The sequence below is a fragment of the Rhinopithecus bieti genome, unplaced genomic scaffold (assembly GCF_001698545.2).
Source record: "Rhinopithecus bieti isolate Rb0 unplaced genomic scaffold, ASM169854v2 scaffold_65, whole genome shotgun sequence".
Classification (NCBI taxonomy): domain Eukaryota; kingdom Metazoa; phylum Chordata; class Mammalia; order Primates; family Cercopithecidae; genus Rhinopithecus; species Rhinopithecus bieti.
Genome location: NW_016803344.1, coordinates 4,526,992 through 4,538,056, shown reverse-complemented (window position 1 = coordinate 4,538,056; position 11,065 = coordinate 4,526,992). Strand labels below are relative to the sequence as shown.

Here is an 11,065-nt window from a genome sequence, read left to right as displayed (position 1 = left end):
TCTGTCTCTATAGTACTTACCACTGTCTGACACATTGTATTTACTGGTTTACACGTTGTCATCTGTCTGTCTGTCTGCCTTGCTTATCAGCATGTCAAGCACATAGTGCAGAGACTTTGCTTAGTATGCACTTGTATTCCTAGTGCCCAGAACAGCAGGGGCCTTGTCATAGGCATTCAAATAAGAGACACAGTGGGGCCTAGGAGCACCTAAAAGGGATAAACAAATCTGGCAGCTTCCAGCTTTAGCTCACTAGTTGGGTGCTGTGTGTATTAAGAGGCTGCTAAGAGATCCTTTGGGGATCTCAGTCTGCTCAGAGATTTAGGTGCCTGCTATGATTTGAATACCTCCTCCAAAACTCACGTTGAAACTTAATCCTCTGCCGGGCATGGTGGCTCACGCCTGTAATCCCAGCACTTTGGGAGGCTGAGGCGGGTGAATCACGAGGTCAAGAGATTGAGGCCATCCTGGCCATTGAGGCAGGAGAATCGCTTGAACCCCACAGGTGGAGGTTGCAGTGAGCCGAGATCGCGCCACTGCACTCCAGCCTGGCAACAGAGCAAGACTCTGTCTCAAAAAAAAAAAAAAAAAAGAAAGAAACTTAATCCTCAAAGTGGCAGTATTAAGAGGTGGGACCTCTAGGATTAGGTCATGAGGTATCTGCTCTCATGAATGGATTAATCCATTTAAGGATTAATGGCTTAATGGATTAATGAGTAATCATGGGAGTGGAACTGGTGGCTTTACAAGAAGAGGAAGGGAGACCCGAGAAAGCGCATTCAGCGCCCCCAACTGTGTAATGCCTTGTGCCACCTTGAGATTCTGCAGAGTCCCACCAGCGAGAAGGCCCTCACCGTATGAATCCCCTCGGCTTTGGATTCTCAGCCTCCATAACTGTAAAAAATAAATTTATCTCCCTTATAAATTACCCACTTTCAAGTATTCTAAGTAACAGAAAACAGACTAAGCCTGTAACATTAGGCCAAGCCCCCAAAAGCTCCTAGTCTCATAGCCTGCGTGACTTCAGTGCAGGCTTGGGAATTGGAGAAGCCTTCAGGAAATGATGAAATCAAGCTAGGCCCGGGAGCGTAGGTGGAGTTTGGGTAGGCAGGGGACAGAAGAACAGTGTGGGCTAGCTTAGGGTAGTGCTGCTTCGATGAGTTACGAGGCACAGGCACCTCGAACAGAGTGTCCGAAGGGCTGCACCCAGCAGTGACACCATCACCTCTCTCCTGTCCTGACTGGGCCGGGTTCTGGGGGAGAGGTCCCAGCACTGCCCACCTCCTCTTGTTCTCCCAATATCTGTCATCAGCTCCAGTTTGCATTTCAGTTATTTTTAGATTGTTTTTTCCTTAGCAGTGAAGCAAGCCTGTGGAAGGAAACATATTCCTTCTAAAGCAAGCCTGCAGTTTTTCTGGACAGGCAAGAGTGAGGCCGCCCTGCCTGAACAAAGTGAGGTCTGACACCTGCTAAGGTGCTCTGGGACTCAGTGGGTCCACCCCTGTCTTCAGTCTCGGACCTGGCCACACCCAGACCATTTCAAGCCTAAGACAATGACACATCTCGCTGGGTTTTGAAATCTGCCAGAGGAGCTTCCTAACCTCCTTGGCTGTCCCCATTACAGCTGCCTCCACTCCCTAGACCCTGTGCTCAGTGTTTTTGGCAGGGAAGTTCTTCCTTAAGTCCAAACTGTGGCTCCGAAGATTTTGTTACTGAGGGAGAGAGGGAGAGGCTGCCACTGTTGCGCAGTGCTCAGATTGGACGGGGTGGCTTGCTTGGGATGGGTCTGGGAGAAACTGTCACAGGGGTCATGGGAATGATGACAGCTGCAACACAGGGAGTCTCAGAGGCTTCTCAACACCTGGTAGGTAGGATGATAGGTATAGGCAGGCAGCTGGCTGCAGAGGCCTCTATACTCACTCCATATTCTGCCCTGCCTGGGGTCTGGGCTCTCCTGAGCCTCAAGGTCTCTGCCCTTTCTTTAGAGAAGAGCTGGGTCCCAACTCACAGGACTTCCTCTAAACCCTCCTTGACCTCTTCCAAAGTCCTGTCTGGGTCACTCAAAGGAAGGTCCTCACTGGGGATGACAAGCTGTCTCAGGGTTTGGCTTCTCAGTCTTCTCCCAGACCAGGACTCTTGTCCCAGGATATGTGGGGTTGGGCTGGGCTGAGTACCCCTGTCCCTTTCCATAACTTTGTTCAGGTTGTGGACTCCTTTAGCAAGCTGGTGAAGTCCATGGAACTCTTCAGAATAATGCTCTTAAATGCATAAGGTAAAATACACTGGATAACAAAGGAAACCAATTACACTAAAATGTAGATATTAACATATTTTAATATTTATAAGATCCAGCAACCCCACCACTGGGTATATATCCAAAGGAAATGAAATCAATGTTGAAGAGATAGTTGCACTTCCCTGTTTATGGCAGTACTACTCACAATATCCAAGCTATGAAACCAACATAAGTGTCCATCGACGAATGAAAGGATAAAAGAAATGTGGTTTATCTACAAAATGCAATACTATTCAGTCATAAAAAGAAGGAAATCCTGTCATTTGTGACAACATGCATGAACCTGGAGGACATTATGCTAAGCAACATGAACCAGACACAGAAAGACAAATACCACATGATCTCACTAATGTGGAATTTTTGAAAAAGTTGATATCATGGAAGCAGAGAGTAGAACAGTGGTTACCAGAGACTTGAGAAAGGAGGAGAGACGGGAGGATGGGGAGAGGTTGGTCAATGGGTATACAGTGACAATTAGAAGGGAGGAATAAGGGCCGGGCGCGGTAGCTCAAGCCTGTAATCCCAGCACTTTGGGAGGCCGAGACGGGCGGATCATGAGGTCAGGAGATCGAGACCATCCTGGCCAAAACGGTGAAACACCGTCTCTACTAAAAAAATACAAAACCTAGCCAGGCAAGGTGGCGGGCGCCTGTAGTCCCAGCTACTCGGGAGGCTGAGGCGGGAGAATGGCGTGAATCCAGGAGGCGGAGCTTGCAGTGAGCTGAGATCTGGCCACTGCACTCCAGCCTGGGCGACAGAGCGAGACTCCATCTCAAAAAAAAAAAAAAAAGAAGGGAGGAATAAGTTCTGGTGTTTTATTGCATTTTGGGGTGATGATGGTTAACAGTAAGGTATTGTATGTTACTAAATAGCTAGAAGAGAGGTTTCTGAGTATTCTCACCACAAAGAAATGATAAACACCTGAGGTGATGAACATGCTAAATATCCTGATTGGGTCATGTATTGAAACATCAAATTGTATCCCATAAATATGAGTAATTACAAGATGTCATGAGGTGGTGTATTTGTTAATTAGCTACATTTAATCATTCCACAATATACATACTTCAAAACATCATGTTGCACGTGATAAATACATATGAAGTCATCTGCCAATTAAAAAAAACAAATTTAACCTACCTAGGCAATCTAGTGAGACCCTGTCTCTACAAAAAATAAAAAAAAATTAGCTGGATGTGGCCAAGCGTGGTGGCTCACGCCTGTAATCATAAGACTTTGAGAGGCCGAGGTGGGTGGATCACCTGAGGTCGGGAGTTCAAGACCAGCCTGACTAACATGGAGAAACCCTGCCTCTACTAAAAATACAAAATTAGCTGGGCGTGGTTGTGCATGCCTGTAATCCCAGCTACTCAGAGGCTGAGGCAGGAGACCCGCTTGAACCTGGGAGTCAGAGGTTATGGTGAGCCGAGATCGTGCCATTGCACTCCAGCCTGGGCAACAAGAGCGAAATTCCATCCCCCTCAGAAAAAAAAAAAAAATTAGCTGGGAGAGGTGGCATGTGCCTGTACTCCCAGCTGCTTGGGAGGCTGAGGCAGGAGAAGTGCCTGAGCCTGGGAGATTGAGGCTGCAGTGAGCCATGCTCACTCAATGCACTCCAGCTTGGGAGACAGAAAGACTGTCCTAAAAAAATATTTTTTAAAGAAGTGATATATACTAATGTATTTTTTAATACATTAAAGAAGACAATCTAGCAGATCTTTTTAACACATTGAAGAAGAAAATCTAGCAGTGGATCTGCTGTGGTTTAAATGTGTTCCCCATAATCATGTGTTGGAAATTTCATCTCCACTGCAATATCATTGAAAGGTGGGATCTTTAAGAAGGTGGGACCTTAGGCAGGACCCTCATGAATGGATTAATGCCATTATATCATGAGAGTGGGTTTTTATAAAAGTGAGTTTAGGCCGGGTGCAGTGGCTCATGCCTGTAATCCCGGCACTTTGGGAAGTCGAGGCAGGCGGATGACTTGAGATCAGAAGTTCAAGACCAGCCTGGCCAGCATGGCGAAACTCTGTCTTTACTAAAAATATAAACATTAGCTGGGCATGGTGGCGGGCATCTGTAATCCCAGCTACTTGGGAGGCTGTGGCAGGAGAATCACTTGAGCCCAGGAGGCAGGGGTTGCAGTGAGCCAAAATGGCGCCACTGCACTTCAGCCTGGACGACAGAGCAAGACTCCTGTCTCAAAAAAAAAAAAAAAAAAAAAGTGAGTTTGGCCCCTCTTGCTTTCTTGTTACTGTCCGCTCTTGCCTTTCTGCCTTTTGCCACAAGATGACACAGCATGAAGCCCTCGCCAGCCTCTGGTGCCACGCTCTTGAACTTTGTGGTCTACAGGACTGTGAGCCAAATAAATTCTGTTCATGATAAATTACCCAGTCTCAGGCATTCTGTTATAGCAGCAGCAAATAGATTAAGACAGGATCTAATATCTATCATAATTTCATAATATCATAAATGGTATTTTAAAATATCTGCAATATCTGTAATATGTTAGGGAAATAGCTGTGATTTTTGTTGGTGACAACGTTGCAGACACTGCTAAATACTACTGTCATCTGTTACCTACATTCATAATGCAAGGAAATACCATATTTCAGTTAGAGGCAGTGAAAATAACGGGGAAACTTTTTTTTCCCATCCAAGTTTATTGACATCAGGATAAGAATTCTGCCTTTGGGCCTGACGCAGCGCCTCATCCCAGCACTTTAGGAGGCCGAGGCGGGCAGATCACTTGAGGTCAGGAGTTTGAGACCAGCCTGGCCAACATGGTGAAACCTCGTTTCTACTAAAAATACAAAAATTAGCCAGGTGTGGTGGTGGACGCCTGTAATCCCAGCTACTCGGGAGGCTGAGGCAGGAGAATCATTTTAACCTGGGAGGCAGAGGCTGCAGTGAGCCGAGATCATGCCACTGCCCTCCAGCCTGGGCAACAGAGTGAGATTCTGTCTCAGAAAAAAAACAAAAACAAAAACAAAATAACAGAATTCTGCCTTTGACCTTCTCTTACCTTTATTGTCTTCTGGAGCTAGATTGAGTACCTGGTGGGGCTGGAGGGGGCACCAGGCTTGGATTTCTTATTTGTAAAATATACTTATTTTATTTTACTTAAACATTTTTTTTTTAATTTTTTTGAGACAGAGTCTTGCTCTGTCACCCACCCAATATACTTATTTTAAATTAAACAAGAAGTAATTGGTGTTTGTAAGAAATTCAGGCAATATAGATAAAGACAGCTCTCATTTATCCCCTAAACCCTCTTCCCTCTTCAGTGGTAGTCCCTGTTATCTGTGTGCTATATATAGTTTCAAATTACAAATATAATGTTTGAAAATATTTGCCTTGGAAAAAATCAGATTTTTTTTTTTTTGAGACAGAGTCTCACTCTGTTGCCCAGGCTGGAGTGCAGTGGCGCCATCTTGGGTCACTGCAAGCTCCGCCTCCTGGGTTCACGCCATTCTCCTGCCTCAGCCTCCTGAGTAGCTGGGACTACAGGCGCCCGCCACCACGGCCGGCTAATTTTTTTGTATTTTTTGTAGAGACAGGGTTTTACTGTGCTGGCCAGGATGGTCTCGATCTCCTGACCTTGTGATCCGTCCGCTGAGGCCTCCTAAAGTGCTGGGATTACAGGCGTGAGCCACTGCGCCCGGCCTACTTTTTTCTAAATTAAAAAAAATACCAGATCTTTGACTGGTATGTGTGTAGTCTTTTCTCCAATGCAAATAGGAGCATACTGTACATGCTCTCTTGGAACTTGCTCTTTTCCTGTACAATGTGACAGGGAGATCTTTCCATGTTAGCACATATTGACTTGCCTTCTTTTTTCCTCTTATTCTTTTTACTGCTGCTTAGTATGTTGCGTAAGTGCTGAGTCAAAAGGGAAACCACATTTTGAATTTTACTCAATAGAATTCAGCAGCCTCTCCCATGCCCAGGATGTGGGCCAGGCATCAGTCACCCAAGCTAGAATTTAAGGCACTAATTTCCCTCTACTCCACTCTATTTGCCCAACCTATCAGCAAGCCTCCTGAGTATCTGCTAGCATTGGTTCTGGTTCTCCAACCCCACTGTCACTACCTTCATTCACCATCTATTTCTCCTGTCAGGATGAATGCATTAGTTTACCCCTCCCACCTCTCATCCCTAGTCTTCGTTGTCCTGTCTCCTGTGTGGCCCATGTTATTCTGTAGTCAGGTTTATCTTTCTTGATCTCGAATCCAATCATGTCCTCCCTGATCTTAACTCTTCCATGGCTTCCCATTACCTTAGGATCATTTCCAAGTCTTTCACCTTGGCCTATTCCCATCATTCCAGCTGTGCCAACTTCCCTGGCGGCATCATTCCTCTCGGGGATCTCACCGCACACCCTAGATGTCAGCGATGCAGACAGTCGGGACCCTTAGCATGTCATGCTGTCCGCACTCCATGCCTTGCTCAGTTTCTCTGACTGTAATGCCCTTTCTACTTCCTTCTCTCTTTTCTCCTCCCTTTCACCTGGTGAACACCCAGTCATCTTTTGGGGAGTCCTCTTACCAGTCACTCATTCTGGAAATTCTTTTTTATCCCCTAAAAGACAAGTGAGCATTTTCCTTTGCACTCCTGCTGACGTTGTTCAGGCCTTTGGCATAGTTTTGTCACGATTTACTGCCCAATTTGTTTCCCTGCCCTTCTCCCTTCTAGGCTGTGAACTCTTGAGGAGGCTGAATGAACAGTGATGACATGCCATCTACAGGGAATGGATATGCAAAAAGTACACACATCATAAGTGTGCAGCTTCCTAGCACTCTGTAAACTGAACCTACTAATGTCACCAGCACCCAGATCAACAGAATATTACCAGCACCCCAGAAGCCCCCATGTGTCCACACCTACAAGAATCCCCTTTCTTTTCCTTAAAGAAAATGGTCCACGATATCCTTGTTGAGTTTTAGTTGTTTGTTTTGAAACAGGGTTTTGCTCTGTTGCCCAGGCTGGAGTGCAGTGGGGCTCACTGCAGCCTCAACCTCCTAAACTCAAGTGATCCTCCCACCTCAGCCTCTTGAGTAACTGGGACCACAGGTGCATGTTACCATGCCTGGCTATTAAACATTTTTTTTTTTTTTTTTTTTTTTTGTAGAGACGGGGGTCTTCCTATGTTGCTTAGGCTGGTCTCAAACTCCTGGCTTCAAGCAATCCTCCTGCCTTGGCCTCGCAAAGTGCTGGGATTACAGGCATGAGCCACTGTGCCTGACCTAAGTTGTTTTTTGCTTTCTGGTTTTAGTTCTTTTGTTTTCAGTTTTTCTTGTGTTTGTATATTGTATAAATGGATTCAAACAGTATGTTCTCTTTTGTGTCTAGTTTCTTTGGCTCAGCATCATATTTGTGAAGTTTATAAAATTATATGTGTAGTTATAGTTTGTTCATTCTAGCAGCTGTGTATTATTCCATTGCGTGTGTATACCACAATTTATGTATCCATTCTACTGTTGTCGGGTGTTTCCAAGACAAACTGGCAAATGAAAATGTTGCAGAATGCATTTAGAATACATAAACATATACATGTAAAACAACCCCAAGCATGTCTGTAAATGCATAGAGAAGTGGTTGCCTGGGAGGAACTGGAGATCGGGGAGGAAACAGCCAAAGGGACTGTAAACTTATCCGTAATGTTTTACATTTTCTACATGGAAACTATATTCCAGTATAACTTAGATAATTAAAAATTAAATGTAATTTTTTTACACAAACTCGTGCTCTGTGCATTTGGGTCCTCAGGGCTATGTTGGGAGAAATATCAGTCAATCAAGCAAGCAATATTAAATGTATATTTATGGCCAGGCGCGGTGGCTCATGCTTGTAATTCCAGCACTTTGGGAGGCCCAGGTGGGCGAATCAGGAGGGTCAGGACATCCAGACCGTCCCAGCTACTTGGGAGGCTGAGGCAGGAGAATGGCGTGAACTGGGGAAGCGGAGCTTGCAGTGAGCTGGGGCTTGCAGTGAGCCAGAGCTTGCAGTGAGCTGGAACTTGCAGTGAGCCGAGATCACGCCCCTGCACTTGAGCCTGGGCGACAGTGAGACTCTGTCTCCAAAAAAAAAAAAAAAGTGTATGTATTTATTTATTTGTAAATTATTTTATTTCTTCATTGATGACTTAGAGGGACTATCTTCAAACCAGTACAAATCTTTCATACATAATACCTGGACATTTTCTAACCAATTGAGTAATTTGTTGCACAGTAAGCTACTTCACGCCTTTCAGCAATAAATACATTAAATTTGAATAGTAAAGACATTACATAATGAATTAGGACACAATTAAAATTTGCTTTAAATATTTCTTTGGGGGAGAGGACACCACACCTCTACTCAATAAAGAGAAACGTTTTTACAGTCCAGAGGTCTTTTTTTTTTTTTAACACCTATTATGCCATGAATTCATAGGAAGAGGTTCCAGCAGCTCAGGCTCCTTCCCAGTGGTTCTCACAAAGTGTGCTTCTCTGGGTGGAGCAGGCTGGCGCTTTAGTTGAACCCAAGTACTTTTCTCTTTGACTTCTTTCTTTTTCTGATCATTTTCCTTCATGCGTTTCAGGAAGCCATCTCGGCTCTTAGAGTCCTTAATGTGCTCAATACTCACATTAATTCTCTTGGCAAGAATCTTGCCCTTGTTTGTTTACAACAATGCCAACAGCGTGCTGGGGAACATTGTAGACTCTTCCAGTTTTGCCATGGTAACACCTGTGGGGCATTCCACTTTGAACAGTTCCTATTCCCTTGATGTTTACAATATCACCTTTCTTATAGATTTGCATATATGTGACCAAAGGAACAGCTCCATGTTTTCTTTTTTTTTTCTTTTTTTTTTTGAGACAGAGTCTTGCTCTGCCGCCCAGGCTAGAGTGCAGTGGCTCGCTCTTGGTTCACTGCAAGCTCCGCCTCCTGGGTTCACGCCATTCTCCTGCCTCAGCCTCCTGAGTGGCTGGGACTACAGGCGCCCGCCACCAAGCCCGGCTAATTTTTTGTATTTTTAGTAGAGACGGGGTTTCACCGTGTTAGCCAGGCTGGTTTTGATCTTCTGACCTTGTGATCCGCCCGCCCTGGCCTCCCAAAGTGCTGGGATTACAGGCGTGAGACACCTTGCCCGGCCCAACTCCATGGTTTCTTTTTTTTTTTTTTTTTGAGACGAAGTTTTGCTCTTGTTGCCCAGGCTGGAGTGCAGTGGCATGATCTCGGCTCACCACAACCTCCGCCTTCCAGGTTCAAGCGATTCTCCTGCCTCAACCTCCTGAGTAGCTGGGATTACAGGCTTGTGCCACCACGCCCGGCTAATTTTGTATTTTTAGTAGAGACAGTGCTTCTTCTCCATGTTGGTCAGGCTGGTCTTGAACTCCCGACCTCAGGTGATCTGCCTGCTTCAGCCTCCCAAAATGCTGGGATTACAGGCGTGAGCCCCGCGCCCGGCCAACTCCATGGTTTCTAAAAGGCCTAGAGAACATATATCGGGTGCCTCTCCTCTTTCCCTTTGTGTTCGTCATCTTGGAGAATTATTGGAAGATGGCGGTTCCAGTCGAAAAATAAATGTGTATTTATTATTTGATCAAATATATCAGATCAAATAGATCACCCCAAGCCATGTGGCCTTGAGCAAGTGACTTCACTTCTTTGATCCTTAGTTCCCTGTTGTCTTAGCTTGGGTCCTCGCCCCACCCCTCCTGCTGCCTGCCAGGAGAACCTGAGACAAAAACTTGTGAACAGGCAGTTTATTTAAGAATGTGATCTTAGGGAGCAGGAGGGAGGGACAGGGATATTGAATTAAGAAATGAGGGAGAGCCAATACAAGATGTGAGGCCAAGTTAGCCAGTGCTATCTATGGGTGTCTGGAGGTGGGAGCCATCACAGCCTTTCATGGAGCCTTCTGAAATATCTCAGAACTCCCTGCTGGAGGACAAAGGCAGAAGCATTATACACTGGTTCTCACCCCTGTTGGTCAAGGGACATCCCACAGCTTCTTAGTTCCTCCCACATTGCTGGGCTGCTCGTGCATGAGGGCCACACATGTTCCCTTGGGTGTCCCACCCAGCTATAGTGGAGAAGCTCCAGGTCAGCTCAGCACTGGCTGGAGGAAGAGATCTGTCCAAGAGGTTTTTGAGGTGGTGTCCCAAGTGTGTCTAACACATTCATCTTTAACATGAGGAGGGTGTCTCCACTTCAAAGGGACACTGCAAGGATTGGGCTGAATTCCATACCTAGGAAACAAGGCACCCAGGGTTGGTGTGCTGAGGCCCTGGGAAGGATAGGGGGTGGAGGAGACCTGGCCCCCCTACTCCAGTGTGGGGCTAAAGGAGGGGGAAGCTGGAAAGGGAGCTGAGCTGGCAGAGGCTCAGCCATGTTGCTTCTCCAGGCCTGGGCAGAGGCCCAAGGAAGACAGTGGGAAGGACAGCAGGTTCCAGGACACGGGGAGGAAGAGGGCCTGGAGGGATTTCCCTGGGCTTGGAATGCGTGGATGAGGTTCCTAATAGGTGCCTGTGGCCTTGTTCCTGTGAGAGGAAGGAAACTGATGAGGCCACCGAATGGAGCAGAAAAGGTGCAATGAAAATCCCTACCGCCTTCTGCCCTGCAGGCTCTGCATAGACACAGAGTGACTATTTTGTATCACCCCTGCTCATCCACTGTGGTCCAGCCTTGATCCCTCTCAAGGTTATAAAATAACCCTTGCTTTTCAAGTATACTACAGGCTAGACTAGGAGTTCTTTTTTTTTTTTTTTTTTTTTTTTT

The 11,065-nt window shown here is 46.0% G+C and overlaps 1 pseudogene; it reads right to left on the bottom strand.

The window, feature by feature from the left end:
• Positions 1-8,694: 8,694 nt before the first annotated feature.
• On the bottom strand, positions 8,695-9,828 carry LOC108533168 (60S ribosomal protein L21-like; annotated as a pseudogene).
• Between the last annotated feature and the right edge of the window lie 1,237 nt (positions 9,829-11,065).